The sequence below is a fragment of the Manis javanica genome, chromosome 5 (assembly GCF_040802235.1).
Source record: "Manis javanica isolate MJ-LG chromosome 5, MJ_LKY, whole genome shotgun sequence".
Lineage (NCBI taxonomy): Eukaryota > Metazoa > Chordata > Mammalia > Pholidota > Manidae > Manis > Manis javanica.
In genome coordinates, this window is record NC_133160.1 from 141,021,733 (window position 1) to 141,038,501 (window position 16,769).

The following is a 16,769-nucleotide window of genomic DNA, read 5'->3' on the forward strand; positions in this document are numbered from 1 at the left end:
CCTTCTGATTCTTCAGTAGAAGATGTGCCCTATTTTTTTTGAATTCCAAAAAAATCCCTGGCATGACAACATAAGTACGTATTTAGCTGAAAATCAGAAAAATTAGGAAAAAAATTCCGATTTTTCTTTTCTAGTGAAGAATAATCCTATGGACAGTCCAACAGTCACAGGGTGCTGTTTCATGGCGTGCACAGTGCTCTATGCATTTTGTTAAAATAACAGGCTTACCCAACCCTGTTTTAGGGCATTGGGGTACTTGATTATTTAAAAGAAATGTATAGTGTATTAACTCAATTATTAATGTGATACTATATTATAAACTCTTCTGGGCACTCAGAGTTGGTTTTTTTTTTTAAATACAGAATGACATTTTGGCATGACTTTTGATGAAATAATATTTTGATAACCACGACCCTGAAAAAAAAAACCTTCAGATTAAAAAAATATTCTGATGATACAGATGTACTCACTCTGGCCTTCTCCAACCACTTCTTGACACATTCTCCATCTCTGACCACCCAAGGTCAAAGGCAGAATTAGGTTTAAATACAGAATGGGACTCAGGAGACATCCACAAAGTGTTTTGCTTCAATTCCAAGTTCTAGCTGTCAGACTGGATACAGCCTTTTCTTTCTTCTTTTTTCCCTCGTTAATCTTCCCTTTCTAGGTAACTCAGCATTCCTCTGTCTCCTAACTTCTCACACCAATAAAACTGGAAAAAATAAACCTGTGAGTGCCCAAGTCCTTACCTCGGAGAGCAGGCACCATGGCCTGGCGGAACAAGGCTGGGTTTGTAGCTAGGATGCCTGGGGGGGAACCACCCTCCCCCCACCTCCTCCTTAACCAGCCGTGTGACCTTGAAAAAGATGCCTCGCCTCTCTGAGCACCAGTTTCTTAATTGGTAAATGGAGATAATAATCCTGACCTCATAAGTTTATTGTGAAAAATCAAATGAGTTAATAGATCTATAAAAGCTTGGTATGTTGTAGTCACTCAGGAAACACTTCTTTTCCCTTCCCCTTTAAAAACTACTGTGAGTGCATTCTGCTATATTAACCCCTTTAAGCCCTTCCATTTTCCACCTTTTTTTTCTTTCATTTTACACCTTTTTATTCCTTTTGTTTCCATTTATTCAATAAACCTTTTTTGAATGCCATTGTCCCAGCACAGCACGAGGCACCAGAGAGGCGAGGAGCAACCAAATTGGGCCTCTCTGCCTTCCAGAAACTCACAAGCGGGCTCTGAAGGTATCACAGATGCTCTCAGGTGGGAGGGTGCACCCGCCCTGGCTTGGCAGGCAATTAAGAAAGATTTGGGGAAGAAGTAGCATCTGAGCAATGCTACTTGGGCAGTATCAGGATGAATAGGAGTTGGGACAGATGAGCAGGGAGATGTAACAGAGAGTGCCCAGGTCCAGAAGAAAAAAAAAAGATCATATACCTGAAGGAGGTTTGGTATGGCTGCCTCAGGAGAGAGAGGGTATGGAGTGAAGACACTCAAGCCTTGTTCCATTCAACATTAACCGTGTTTCCTGGGCTGTGTTAACTGAGGAACAAGCCATTGGTCCCTATAACAAGGAAGTGGGAAGAACTCTAAATCATTCCTCCGTGGGACTTGGAGTTCCAGAAAGTGGGGGAGCCCTGCACTTAGCTACACTGCAGAAGCTGAGGGATGATCTGGCAATCAGTGGCATGGGGTATCTGAGCTCTCACCCTGGTGGGCGGTGTGCTGTCTTCGGTCTTCCTGGCCCCAGGTGATGTCCACCAACACTGCTTTGTAGATTCAGGTTCCAACCTCAAAGGATCTTCCACTCTTTCCTCTCTGGAGTTGTATAGCAGCTGTATGTGCCAGCCAGGGTATCCCCACCCTCAGAAAGCCCTACAAAATGCTGGCTTCTCAGCAAAGGTGGTGGAGGCCCATAGCCCTCCAAGAGACTGAGAGTGGAGGAGGATCCCAAGTAAAATCAGAGACACACTGGCTTTCTCAATGGAATTATATTGCCTTGCAACTCCATTCCACACAATTATACTCACAATCAAAAGCCATACCAAACCCTGCATTTGCAAGAAATATGACCTCTCCGGAGCTAATTTTTAGCCACCCTTCTTTCTTGGCTTGCTATACACTGTTGGTCAAATATCTTCATTAATGATTAAGCAACCATGGGGCTTAAATAGGCCTTAGTCATTCTGAGGCAGGTAAGATGAGTTGCTGAAGCCCAATTCTGAAATGACCTTGCTGGAGGTGCCGGGTCAAGACATTTTGAGCTTCTGGTATTATGGTAACACCAGGCCATGCTAGTTGGGTTTTGCTGGGATTTTTCCTCTCCTTTTTCAGAACCTTTATTCCAAACAGTTGTGGCTCCAGGGCATGGTATTTCTATCAGCCTTACCAGCTTCATCCCCAGCCAATTCAACTGTGGCCACTTCACAGACAATCTTATACAAAGTGCTGTGTAAACTCAGCTTCTGCACAGACCTCCTAATCCCCCCTTTCCAAATAAGATGTCCCTCTAAGAGGAGAAATTCTAGCAATGCAACTGATTCTAAATGTGCTCTACCATTTATAGAAAGAAGCTTTCTGAGTATAAGAGACAAGAGTGAAAGTAATCAGCAAAATTTCTCTATACCTAAATATAAAAATTCCCTGCCTTAGTGAGTATTCATTTTCTTGTTCTTCATTTTCTTTGTGCTTGGGAATAATGTTAAAACCTTAGAGGATGATCACTCAAGAGGAGATATAACTATGGTTGATAATAATTTACTCTGTTGATTAAATACTGTATGTCAAGTAGTTTACATGGATTTTTTAAAGCTTTTTATTAAAAAATAATACAGATACAGAATTGTGCATATATCATATACAGCTTGAAGAATTTTCACAAACAGCACATCCATGCAACCAGCATCTAGATGAAAAACATGATCAAAATATCAGAAACCTCCCTAATAGACCTTTCCAGCCACTTCCTCCTCCCCACGGGTAACCACCATTCTGACTTCTAACAGCACAGTTCATGCGTGGGTCATTTTTTCAAACTAGAGATAGCTACCACTACGATTTAGCTGATAGGTGAAAGAGTCTGGATTTGAACCTGGGTCATCTAATTCCAGGGATGGGAACAAGGGTGGAGGTGGGGGATGTGTAATTATACTTCACCCATTTTGTAAGGACTTAAAATCATTTGTTTCTGTTAAAAGTTATACTGATATCCTAACAGAGTCACTTCAGCATAAAGATCATTGGAAAGAAAAGATAAAATATCAGCTCATATACCAAAAGGTATAAAACCATTTGGAATCTCCAGGTCCTGTCAGAAGACCTTCCTACATTCGTTTTTCCCAGGTGGCTTCCAAATATCTTGCACTCCAGCATCCCTTTCATTAAACTTCAGTTTTAGGAAGGGAAGGAATGAACTAATTCATACTGAGGTGAGTTGTTTTCACTAAGGGCAAAGCCCCCATTCAATAAACAGGAATACTCTATAATTTTGGAATTTAAGGCTATATGCACTCAAAGAGTATAACTTCAAGGGAAAGGAGGTTTTCATCACATTGCACCACAAAGACAGCCAGTTGAGGGAGTTTAGCCCAGGAGTTGAGTTGCCAGGGGCTAAATAATTAGACTCCTGGAGAGTTAAATGAACAATGTTAAGGACTAATGTCTCAAATATGAGACGCACTGAATAAAATACTGGTAAGATACACAAGTCAAGGAACTTCTTTGACCAAGGAAACTTAAGCACAGCTTCACTGGCTGCAGGCTTCCTTGATCAGCTTCAGAACCAAACAACCAGAGTTTGCGTTAAATCAGCTCACTGCATCAGAAGCCAGCCAAGACGCATAGACAAGCATGAAGAGCCAGAGCTTCTCGCTCCTGCCACAACTTGACATGAGCTCCCTGCAACACAAGGCCATCTGGAAGGAGGAGTGAAGGGGAAGAGCTCTTGGGCCGGGAGGCAAAATTCAGATGAATGAATATTTGCTTGAAAGAAATTACCATAAGCCAAAAGAACCTGAGGTACTTCCAATGGCAAGATCCATTGTTGCTGTTACGATGTCTACCCAGAAAAAGAACCATGCAAAGTGTTATATAAAATTAAGAAAACTATTTTGTACATCTGAGTGCATATTGTTAGAGAGGAAAATGTCATCCCTTCTCCCGACATTTCCTCATGTGTAGGGAGTTCAATGCCCCTTTTTCTTCTCATTCCTGGAGTAATAGTTTCACATATGATTGATAAAATTTGAGAATAACTGGGCATTCTTGGCTAAGTAATTGCTTCTTCCCCTTGGGAGGCAGCCTAGCAGTAGGTGAGTTCCTCTCTGCTCTTCCCTCCCCTAATCCTCCCAGGCCCCGTGCTGCCTGTGAGTGGGTGGGACTGGGAACCCATTTAGCAGGCCCACGTGACTCTCATGCCAAGCTAAGTCCTCCAGCATCCTCCAATTTTCTCCCTCAGTAAAAACCATGGTATTTTTGCCTCCACTTTTTTCTATTGAGGGTAAAATTAACACAATAAAGTAGTCACCATTTTAATTACTTTTAAGTCTACAATTCAGTGGCTTTATTTTATTCATATCGTTGTGTAACTATCACCACTATGTAATTCCAAAACATTTTAATCCTCCCCCCTCAAAAAAAGATAACCCACACCCATTAAGCACATACACTGTACCTCCAGCCCAGGCAACTCCTGATCTGCTTTCTGTCTCTATGGACTTTCCTATTCTTGACATTTCATATAAATGTGGCTATTTGTGACTGGCTTCTTTCACTTAGCATGTTCTCAAGGTCCACCCATGTTGTTGTATGTATCAGTATTTCTTTTTATGTTTGAATAATATTCCATTGTATGGACATACTACATTTTGTTTATCCATGAAATATGTGATGGACAATTTTATTATTTCTATTTTTTGGCTATTAGGAGTAATGCTTCTATTAATATTCAATTTTTTTGAACGACTGTTTTCATTTCTCTTGGGTATGTACCTACCTTAAAGCACAATATCTGGGTCATATATTAATTCCATGATTAGCTTTTGAGGAACTGCCAAACTGTTTTGCACAATAGCTGCACTATTTTATGTTCCCATCAGCAATTTATGAGGGTTACAATTTCTCCATATCCTTACCAACACTTATTTTTTTCCTTTCTCTAAAAGACATGTAGCCATCCTAATGGGTATGAAGTGGCATCTCATTGTGGTTTTGAGTTGCATTTCCCTAATGACCAATGATGTTGAGAATGTATTTTATGTGCTTATTGACCATTTCTATATCTTCTTTGGAGAAATACACATTCAAATGCTTTGCCCATTTTTAATTGGGTTGTGTTTTATTGAGTTGTAAAAGTTCTTTATATATTTTGGATACCAAACCACTTTGAATACATACTTTGCAAAGATTGTCTCCATACTATGGGTTGTCTAAACTCTCTTGACAGTATATTTTGATGATGAAAGATTTTAATTTTGGTGAAGTCCAATTTATCTATTTTTTCTTTTGTTAATTTTGCCTTTCATGTCATACCTAAAAATCCATTGCCAAATCAAAGATCATGAAGATTTTTTTCATTTTTTCCCCTAGTTTTCTAGTTTAGCTCTTACATTAGGTCTTTGATCCATTTTGAGTTAATTTTTGCATATTATATGAAGGAAGGGTCCAACTTCACTCTTTTGGATATTTTGTTGTCCCATTCTAATTTGCTGAAAAGACTACTCTTCCCCTATTGAATGGTCTTGACACCCTTGTCAAAAATTGATTGACTGTAGATGTTATGAGTTTGTTTCTAAACTCAATTCTCTTCCATTGATCAGTATGTCTATCCTTATGTCAGTACCACACTATCTTGATTACTGTAGCTTCATCTTTATAGTAATTTTGAAATTGGAAAGAGTGAATCCTTCGACTTTGTTCTTCTTTTTTGAGATTATTTTGACTATTTGGAGTCCCTTGTAATTCCATATGAATTTAAGGATCAGCTTTTCCATTTCTGCATAAAAGGCTGTTGGGATTTTGATTAGTATTGCATTGAATTTTTAGATAACTTTGGGGAGTGTTTACATCTAAACAAAATTAAGTCTTCTAATTAGTGAACACAGGATGTCTTTCCATTTATTTAGGTCTTCTTTATGTTAGCAATGTTTTATTGTTTTCAGTGTACAAGTCTTAGTTACATTTATTCCTAAGTATTTTATTCTTTTTGATGCTACTGTAAATGGAGTCATTTATTTCATTTTTGGATTGTTCACTGATAGAATATCAAAACATATAATTTTTAATTTTTTTAATACCCATCTTAATTCCTTGTTTCATTTCTCAGTTTATTCAGAACATGGTAAGAAAGAAGAAATACTATTTATTGGGACCTTTCAGAAACCAGTACTTGATGTATATACATTTGGTAGCTGAGGATATGGAATGCAGATCAGACAGGAAGGGTGCGCACAATGACAAGGAGTCAAGAATGGAGCTTTGGTGAGCACTGATGAGGGGGCAGTTAGAAGAGTAGTCATCCACACGGGCCTGAAAAGCCATGGTTGGAGGGGTGGGATGAAAACCAAATGTTTCATCATTTATTGCTATGTAAAAGTCCACCACAAAACTTAAAGGCTTATTTTTTAAATTTTTTTAATTGAAGCATAGTTGGCCTATAATATTAGTTTCAGGGGTACAATGTAGTGATTTGACATTCATATACATTATGAAATGCTCACCACAATACCATCTGTCACCAAAGTTATAATATTGACCATGTTCCCTGTGCTATACTTTTTAACCCTGTGACTTATTTACTTTATAATTGAAGTTTGTACTTCTTCACCCTCTTCACCTGTTTCTCCTATCCCCCTACTTCCCAACCCTCTGGCAACCACCAGTGTGTTCTCTGTACTTGAGTCTGTTTCTGGGGCTTTTGTTTGTTTGACAAAGATGAAAGGCTGAAGCAGCAAGTAGGCCAGTTCTGTTTTCTTTTGTTTCTCACACTAGGCTTCTGCCTGGTGTTTGACAAAACCATTTTGCCCAGTACAGAATAAATCAGGACACCACCAGGTGAGATTTATGTGTCCTTCTAGCCCCCAAATTCAAAGGTTTGGCTGGTGTCTGTGATGAGGAGGTAATGGGCTAGGGGAGTGGTTTGCTACTGAATATTTAATGATTGGCTCCACAGGAAGAACGATCCTTGGTTTGTAGGCTTTGCCAATGTCTGTGGTATAAATAGTCCCATCATGGCCAATTTCAAGATTACCAAGGTCTGTCACTGAACGCAGAATTGGGAACAGAGTGCAATAGTCCAGTGTTATTTAGTGTTCCCACCATTCAGATATAATAGGGGTAAATAACCTTAAAAACATAGATAACAGAGGCAAGTTTTGAGTGTTTATTACCTTTGTTCTTAATATAATTTATTTCCTTATCAGTTTATATAATTTGATTTTTAATAATAGCTGTGGTTACCAACTGACTTACAAAATTCCTGAAAATTAAACAAACAGCTCCAATGAGCTGGGACAAGCCAGCTCCAGCCTGGGCTAGAGGCACGGTTTGAGCTAAGGGACACATATCCTTGCAGAAATGGAAGAGCATGGGCAATTAGGACAGACAGGCCTCTCCCAGACTTCCTCCCTGAGAGAATTTGGGCAAGTCACTGCGTCTCCATTTCTTCATCAATAAAATGAGATGATAATACTAATCTCCCAAGGTTGTAATAAAGATTAGAGATAAGTACATAGTCTAATTCATAAAAGGTGTACGAAATGCCAGTTAAATATTATTGTGCCATAGCTTTAAGCATAGCTTCAATTTTTCTTTGTACACAGAAAGGCACTTGAGAATCACCCACAGTATGGCTGGGAGTTACCAAGTCCCACATTAGCTATAGCATTTGTGTGAGGACACAGATGCAAATAAGTTTCACTTATGATACACTTTGCATGGACACCGCCTTGGACATCTTGTCCCCAGGAGTTTGGGAAGAGGAGAAGCAGAGTATTGGGCTCATGGCAACCCTACAAATCAGAGGATCAGATGATGTTTATGTGTCTCTCTACAAGGCCTTCCAGGCGCCCTAAGTACATTCCTGACAGACTGCTCAGGAAATTGACAGTTCTACCCTTTAAATTTCAAATGTTACCTGAATGGAGCCAGGGTTTGTCCTGCACATGTCATAGGGATCAACTCATCAGTCAGTATGATGGCAGAGCACAGGGCCCCAGAGAAATGTCCCATGAGGTGAGAATGTCTGTGTGGAGCAGAGGGACGGAGAACCAGGGCACAGGTTGTGGTGCAGAGTAGGATTGTGCAGGAGGGGGACTGGCAGGACCTGCAGGGAGAGAGGAGGGGACAGAAGAGACACCAAACCAGTTCTGCCCCACCTCCCAGAGCTGCCAGGGGCCTCTGACTGCACACTACCCCGTGAGAAAGCCAGCATCCTCATTGCTTTTCTACATCCTCAACTCCAAGAGCCGGGGCTGCATCCAATCAGGAAGTCAATGCAGGAGGCTGGCACCTGATCCACCTTCAACTTGTTTGTCGACATTTCGTAGCCTCTTTGGAGAGGCCTGTGGAAAGGTGAGCTCGAGGTATAATCGTTTCGCCTGGGGAGGCCAGGTGTTTTTATTCCCCCCCAGTATACCAGTCACTTATGAAACAGCAGTTGCAACGTGTCAGTCGTGGTTGAGGTATGGAAAATCTGGCACTCTTGACAGCACCGTCAGAACCAGAGGGTGGCGGCCACGGGTGTGTGGGGAAACCTGGCTTTGTGCTCAGCTGGGGGTCCCAAGGCAAGTCACCTGGTTCCTCAGGCTTTCTTATCCTTTCTGTAAATCACAGATAATAGGACCTATCTTGCAAGGTCGTTGTGGGGGGGCATAATGTGTGTAAAATGCTTTGCCCAGTGGTATATAATGTAAAGTGTTCAATAACTTGGAGTAACTGGTGTTATTACTATGGCCTGTGTGACCCTGAGCAGGTTACTTTATCTTTCTGGGTCTTAGTTTCCTCATTCGTGTATTGTGGGCCAGATGATACTGGAGGCGCCTCTGGTTCTAGCATTCTGTTATTCCGTGACAAACAGGATTCTTTGCCTCAGTGCTGGCCCTGCCTATCTACAGCAAGAGATTAGGCCATTTGCATTTGCTGTTGCCGTGCTCAGATAGCAAAGACCTTTGGCAGCTGAGAAGGCTTGTTCACCCAGGAGCAAACTGGGCTGTTCCTCCAACCACAGGATTAGGAGAGGAGATGGGGTGCTGAGCATGTTAAAAACAATCACCCTCAAAATGCTGTCTAGAGTGGGGAATAGTGCGATCTCAGGCTAAGGTCATGACGGACACGTCAATGTTTGCTTGTGGTTCTGCACCCAAAATAGATGCAGATGAAATAACTCTCTACTTTCTGAAGGAAGTTCCCCTCTGGTCTCTGGTTGAATGAGGCAAAGCCTTCTCTTTTCAAATGGGGCCCTGTGAATGGTTTTAATAAAGTGAGAGAGAGATGCATGGTTGAAGCCAAAGCTGTATTTCTGGGGTGGAGGCAATGAAGGAGTAGGTTGAAGGCAGGTGGAACCCTGTTAATGCCCTGCCTAATATTTCAAGTTGTCCTAATGTCTTTAACTCAGGCATGTAATGGGATAATTGGGCACAGAGTGGAGGGAAAGTCTTCTTTTCCTCAAATCTGAGTGCCTAATGCATGATGCTAAGAAGTTTGGGCTGACCTATTCCCAGACTATCTTGGGTCAACCTCATCTCCATAAAAATAAAATAAAATAAAACAACCTATGATCATGTGTAGGGCACATTTTCTACAATCTGTGTTTTCCCAGAGCCTCATTTCTTTGGGGCCTCCCTAATTTCCACTAGTGATTTCCAGATGTCAGTTAAGGAGCCATTATCCAGCTGGTAGAAATCATTGTTCATTAACAGTATGCATAAGACCTTTGGATGACAAATCAGAGGATTTCTGTCACCCTCCTAGCTGGAAGGTTTCTGTTAAATGGCAAACTTCCTGAAATTTTTCCCCGTATATCTTGTGCTGTGATAAACTTTCTAGATTGCCTTTTGGATTTTTTATACTTTATCTCATTTTGTACCATTAATGCCATGCCTTCCCAGCAGCATGAGAGAAGCATGTGCCATCGAAAGTGGCTTGAGTAGGCAAGGGCCACCCCGTACCCAGCCCCAAAGCAGCCTCATTTTAACTCAGACGCCTCTTTAAAGGCCCTGTTTCCAAATACAATCACATTTTGAGGTATGGGGGCTAGGGCTTCAACATATGAACTGGGGAGACTCATTTCAGCCTGTATCTGTGAGCTTTCCTGATTCATTTTGTTGCTGCTAATGTTGATGAGGCAGAAGAGGAGAACATATTCTAGAATTTCATAGGAATATAAAACTCCTATTCAGAGGTTAGCAACTAGAACCAAGAAGAAAAGCTAAAAGAACTCAAATCACTGGACCTGAAACAGAAAAGTCTGCTTTTCTTTTATTGAAATATGGGGTGACAGGCTTAAATATGCTAATGATACAACTTGATGTGCAGGAAAAAGATTTTCTGTGTGTTGTCATCTTATCTATTGTTACTTGCTAGGAAAAGATGAGAAATATAACTGAATGGACAACCCAGCTTCAGCCTTACTCTAAATCAATCATTCAGTTGGTCCCTTTTGGGTCCTGCTCAGGCTCTCTGCTTTCTGCTGGCTCCTTCCCCATTCTCCCTAAGAGGTTATCTGAGCCTTTGACCCAAGGCATCGCTCAGAGAGAAGAAGGCACCTTGGCTTCAGGCAGGCCCTCAGGTGGGCGCTTGTCCCTGGAGGTTCAGCTGGTGCCCACTACTCATGTCTGCAGCAGGCGTGGTTTCTAGTCTGGTCTCCCTAGCGCTTGCCTCCTGGCTCCTCACCTCATCTCAGCAACTTCTGGAGCTGTGGGCCCTTCAGAGCTCTGCCCCAGCCTCCCTCTTCCGTCGTGGTGTGGTGGGCATCAGGGCTGGCTTGCTGGCTCACCAGAGGGAAGGGAGAATAGGCTTTCCCTGCCTGAGAGGAAGCCTGCCTCTTGTACCATGTTGGACTGTCCACTCTGCCCTGGCTCCTGTCCCAGAGCCAAACCTGCTCCTACAGTTCTTCTCAGAGACCTAAACAGACAGGGAGTGGGGAAGAGGCCTGTCTTCTACGCGCCTCTCAGCTTGTGGAACATGCCTTCAAAGGGACAGCAGAGCATACATCTCCCCACTTCCCTCTTAACGTGGCTTCCACTCATGCCTCCTCTTCCCACCATAACCCAGGACAAGAAGAGGCAGTGAACTCATTTTACTTGGTCTGCTTTATATCTTCCTGGTTCAAGCCTAAATATAAACTACAGACCCCCGGCTAAACCTAAGTCATAAAGAGTTATCTTCTCTGTCCTATGAGAGCAACTCCATGATCCTGACCAAGAGGGGCCTAAAGTCATTTAGAAAACTTCTTTCTCTCACCCTAAGCCTGGCATTCAAGTTACTGTCTTGCTGTGAAATCCTATTTTGAATGTCAGAAACCAAATACCAACACTCTTTCTCTTTGAATTCCTTCAGAAGCCATTCTAATCCCTCCTCCAGATTAAAGGGTTTCTCCAGCCAATACTGAGAAAGCAAAAAGGAAGAACACACTAGTCCCCCACTTAGGAATCCCGTCACAATTGGGTGTGAACTTCTTGACAGGCAAGGCAATTCCCCAAAGCACTTGCTTAATGTTTTTTAGGGAAGGGAAAGGAGAAGGAAGGAGATTGATATTTTGAGGATAACAAATTATCCTGCGTTGATAGGGCAGAACAAGAAAAATTGGGGTTGAATCAAAATGGAACTTGTTCTGAGCAGTCTGAGAGGAATGAGCATGTAGCTATGCTTGGGAATTGTGAGGAAAGGTAATTGTACCAAAGACAAGGAGGTGAACTGAATGACCTCTGCAAATCTTCTAGATCATACTTCCGCTCTCCTAACTGCGAGAAGGCCTGAGAGGATATTACCAAGAGGATATTAGAGCCATCTTTTCTGAAGCCCAGATTATGTGTGTGGTCAGAAGGGCCACAGCCAGCCTGGTGGCCTCTGTGAGAGCGGGAACATTATGGCACCAAGGAGTCCCTGGTTCTACGGAGTCTGTGAAATGCCTCTTGGCAAGGGGACTGAGGCTCAGTAAACTTCAGGGAAGAAGAAAATCAGACAGGCAGCAGAGATTTCTTTACCCCTAGAGATCGGGAAGCTGAGGGGACTTTGGGGAGAGTGAACCAGCTCTACCAGAGGGCCTACTTGGTGACTCTGGGGGCTGCTAGACAGGGCGCCCGAGATAAAGGTCACTTGGCTTCTCCTAGCCTCAATTTCCTCATCCATAAAAAGAGGATACGGGTGCCAACTTCCTATATTTTTTGCATGGGTTACATGAGATGGCATCGATCCAGCACCTAGCACAGGGCCTGGCACGTAGCAAATCGTGAGGACATGGTAGCTGTTTTTATGACTGCCGGTATTTTTAGTGAAACCCTAATGAAACAATACAGGGAAGGCAGAGTGGAAAAACCAGCAAGAGGAGCCTCTGGTATATAAAATAAACAAATGATTGCTTTGTATGACTTTTTTTCCTTTCTTCTGGGTAAACCATGGAGCAAAGATATGATTCTAAAGTTGCGGTCCATCTTGTCAAAAAGGAACATAATGTAACCAGGATCATCTGGGTTTTTACTGAGAAAATGACAAGTATATTTGACCCCACACTGTAGGGTGAGAATCATATGCTGAGAGCTCAGCCCCTCTGTGGTTCTCTTGTGACCACAGAAAAGCCAGAATCCTCAGGATGAGTGATTTGGGGCAATGTATGTATGATACTGAGTAGGAGGACTCTGAGTTGAGCAAAGAAAGGAAAATTCCCATTTTAATTGCAGCTCTCTAACTGGTGTGTTAAAAATGAACAAAAGGGATAGAAATAATGCAGACCAAAATTAGGAGTGGGAGAACCAGGAAAGTCAGGGACCTAAGAAGGAGAGTCAAGAAAAGAAGACTCTCAAGTGAGAACCATAATCACCAGGATCCAGCATCTCAAGAAATCTTTAGAGTCACCACCACCCTGATTTTCCAGATAGGGTAACTGAGGCTTAAAAAGTCAGACAACTTGCCCAAGTCTGCAACAAATCTGGGTCTCCCAGCTTCCATCTAGCACTCTTTCCACATCCAGGGATTAGAGAGAAGACCCTCGAGGAAAGAGCTTAGAAAGAAAAAAAATGGTCATTCCTATCCAAGTCCCAAGCTCTATGATTGATTAGCTGGCAGTTCGCAACTTCATGAAAAGGAACTCGACTCTCAGAACTGCAGCCAGGAGGAGGCTCTGGAGACAGAGGCCCAATGTGAAGGCAACGAGTAGCTGGTTTTGAGCGATGGATGGCAGGACTCCAGCCACCGGAAGGGAGCAAGTACACCTGTTCAAATGCTGAAGCATGATAGGACTTGGGTGGGCCTGACCCCAGCAGGAGAGAAGCTGGAGGAGGGCAGAGCAAAAGATTGGTTGAAAAACTCACTTTCCAACACTGTCCAAGATTTTGGCATATCAGTCGACATTCTTTCTTTTTCTTTTTGTGCTCCAGCATCTAAATCCCCCTTCCTAATTTTGAGGAATCCCCCATTGTGAGTCAGAGCATCCTTCTGGCACCAGCATCTCAAGAGTTAACCAGAGGCCATGAACCCAGCATTACTACGCCGTGTCTTCTGATTGTTGGCTGACACATGCATAGCATGGCAGCGAAAAGACAGAAATCCTTGCCCTTCCTGTGCTCAACTGCAAAGAGACCACACAGGTTCTAGGAATCACCCCCCAGGACTCCGAACAATGCAAAGTCAAGAAATAGTGGTGTTGGATCTGTGGTGGTGACTGAGGTGGTCTGGCATTAAGATCAGTGTCCAAAGATAGTGACTATGGTTGGCAATGGTGGTGGCAACCTGGCCACATTGTCTGCTGCCCAGCCTCCCTACTTTCCAAGTCTTTTCTCCTACCTTCTTAATTCATTTTCATCATTGTTGACCAGCATCCAATGACAGAGACAGATAGCTGACTGACACAGGCACCACTTCTCACCTGTAAGAGGCTAAGCTAAAAAGTTTGAGAAGGCTGACTCAGCTCAGTTGTGAATCTGACAAAGGCAGAATGGAAGAGAAAAAGGTTCACAGTGGAACACCTACTGCAGAAACACATTTGCAAACCTCTCGTTATTCCTGCTAAAATCACTTCTGTGATGCTGGGAGGGAGATTTAGCTAGACAGTCCTGTCACTGTTGCTCTCCCGTTAGGCACAAACCCACGTTTAAGCTGGAGGTTTAGAAACTTGCCCAGGGTTACGCAGGTAGCCAAGTGGTAGAGTGCTTGAAAGCTGTTGAGTTAGATTGGGCTTAGAAAAGTCTGAAAGAAAAGAAGCTTTAGTTCCTTTTAAAAAGAGGCATTAGATGCTTAAGGTCTAGCCTGGATTTTATCACCTGCACCGAGAATTTGCTCAGCTCCATAAACAATGAAGTGCTGATTGAAGGAAACAGGGAACTGAGAGCTGTTTTCTGATTGAAGCAAGGAAGTCACCCCACGATTCATAAACCATGCTGAGAAAGTTACATAGTGATATTGTCTCCCTACTTTTCCATAGTGCTAATAAAAAAGGAAGAAGGAAGAAGTCCTTGGTGGATATGGGGAAATAAATACTATCTACTCTTCTGTTAGGTCCCCATTTTCTAGGTCCAAGCCCTGGGCACCCCTTTCCTTCTTTCAACAAGCCCCAGGGAATTATTCTGTTTCCATTTCCTCTTGAAGCAGTTGCCACCCGCTTTATCCCCTAGAGTTCTTATCACTCCTCCATCCCACCCCAAAATGGCTTTAGAATAAGAACATCTCATTCCAGCTGCTCCCAAAGACAAGTATAAGCCTTATTCTTTTAAGGAGTTTCTTCTTAAGAATTCAGGGCAAACAGCCTGAGACAACAAAAATGCAAACCAAGGGATAGTTATGAAGTTTAAAAATCTTACAAGGTTCACATGGTCCTGGCTCTTGCACCCTGAGCCAAGATAATCCCAACTAAAGCTAATGGTTAGCAGACACTGTTTCTCACCAGGCACTGGGCTATGTATTTCAGCAGCTGGTATCTTACTTTACATTCCCAACACCCCCTGCATTTTATTAATGGGACTGCAACCAAGAGAGATTAAGTAACTTTTCCAAGGTCAAGGAAGTTAGCTGCAGAATTGGAATTTGAACTCAAGTCTGTCTGACTCTATAGCTGGTGATCTTCTTTTACATTTAATTTTTTTATAAGGCTTACTTCCATCCTTGTCCCTTCTTCCCATCCCCTTTTCCCTTTATAAATAATTTCTATTCATTTCTGATTTATCTTTTCAGTGTTTCTTTCTGTAGATATACATTCATATACATGCACACACACACACACACACACACAGATTAAAAGCTAGTGCTTTTTTTTTTTAGTCTCTTCACACAGCAGCCAAGTAATCCTTTACATTTAAAGGATTAAATCCTAACATTTACGCCTGCCTGTGGCTTCCCACCTCCCTTAATGTAAAAGGCCCTGCATGACCCAACCCCGTCTCATCTGTGACTTCATTTCCAACCATTCTTCCCTCACTCTCTGTGCTCCAGCCACATGGGCCTCCTTACTATTTATGCCTCAAATACACCTGACAAACCCCCACCGAAGGGCCTTTGAAAAGCTGGTGCTTTTTTCCATGTCCAGGTGAATGCCTGCCTACTCTGTCATTTTTTTAAAAACACACACACAAAAACCAATTAAGTCAAAAGAAAAGTGTTTTCCAGAACCAAACAGGAAGGGATTTGTAGAGAATGAATGCTTCTTTAGATGGTTGAAAACAAATACATAAAGATTTTCTAACATTGCCAAAACCTCCCAGGTAAGCTCTTTAAAGTTTCTACATATCATAGATATTACTGTTCCGATATCAGACAGAAATGTGTGAATAAATTGGAAGTTCCCCTAACATAAAATGGAAATCAGGTAGAACCCTGGTAAAAGTCAGGTGCCCACGTGGCCAGTCTCTGCATAGAATCACAAATAAGGAAACATATTGCTGTAACCAGACGTAATAAAAACTAATTTTCAGTCTTTATTCTTCTGTCTTAAAGAATATCAATAGAAATGTAATTCATGAGCCTCAACTAATTTCACAAATTCAAATTCTCTCCAATACTCAGTCTATGGTATTTTTTCTTCTTCCCTCCACATTTCTCCCTCCCCTAGCTCTTCAATATGTAGTCAATTTAGCAGCTTCCTTTCTTCCCACTTCTCACACAGGTCTATTTCTACACATCTCTTTATTTCCTCTAGGATCTAGGAAACTGAGCTGGAAATGATTCTTCTTTAGTGAGCTGGAGAGGGGCTAGTTTAAGGAATATTTATGTGCCAATAAAGAAATTTTCTGCACATCACCCAGTAACTCATCACTGATAGCAGCTGCAGTTTAGTGGAGAAACATATCAATATGTCTCCGGTAAGGAGAAAGAAATCACACCAATTGTTTGAATAAGGAAACTTTAATATACAGAACTATTAGCTAGTAGAAGGTGATTACCTACTAAAAAGAGTAAAAGAGGTCCCTAAGGGGTTCAGAAGTGGCCAGAGTGATCAAAAGAAGCTTCTATCTCTTGGCTGAAGAAGCCTGGACAAAGAAGGAATTAGGGACTTAGGAGACCTCTTCAAAGAGGACGCAGCTACTATGGGAACACACAGCCTGACAGGATGAAGAAGCTCAGCG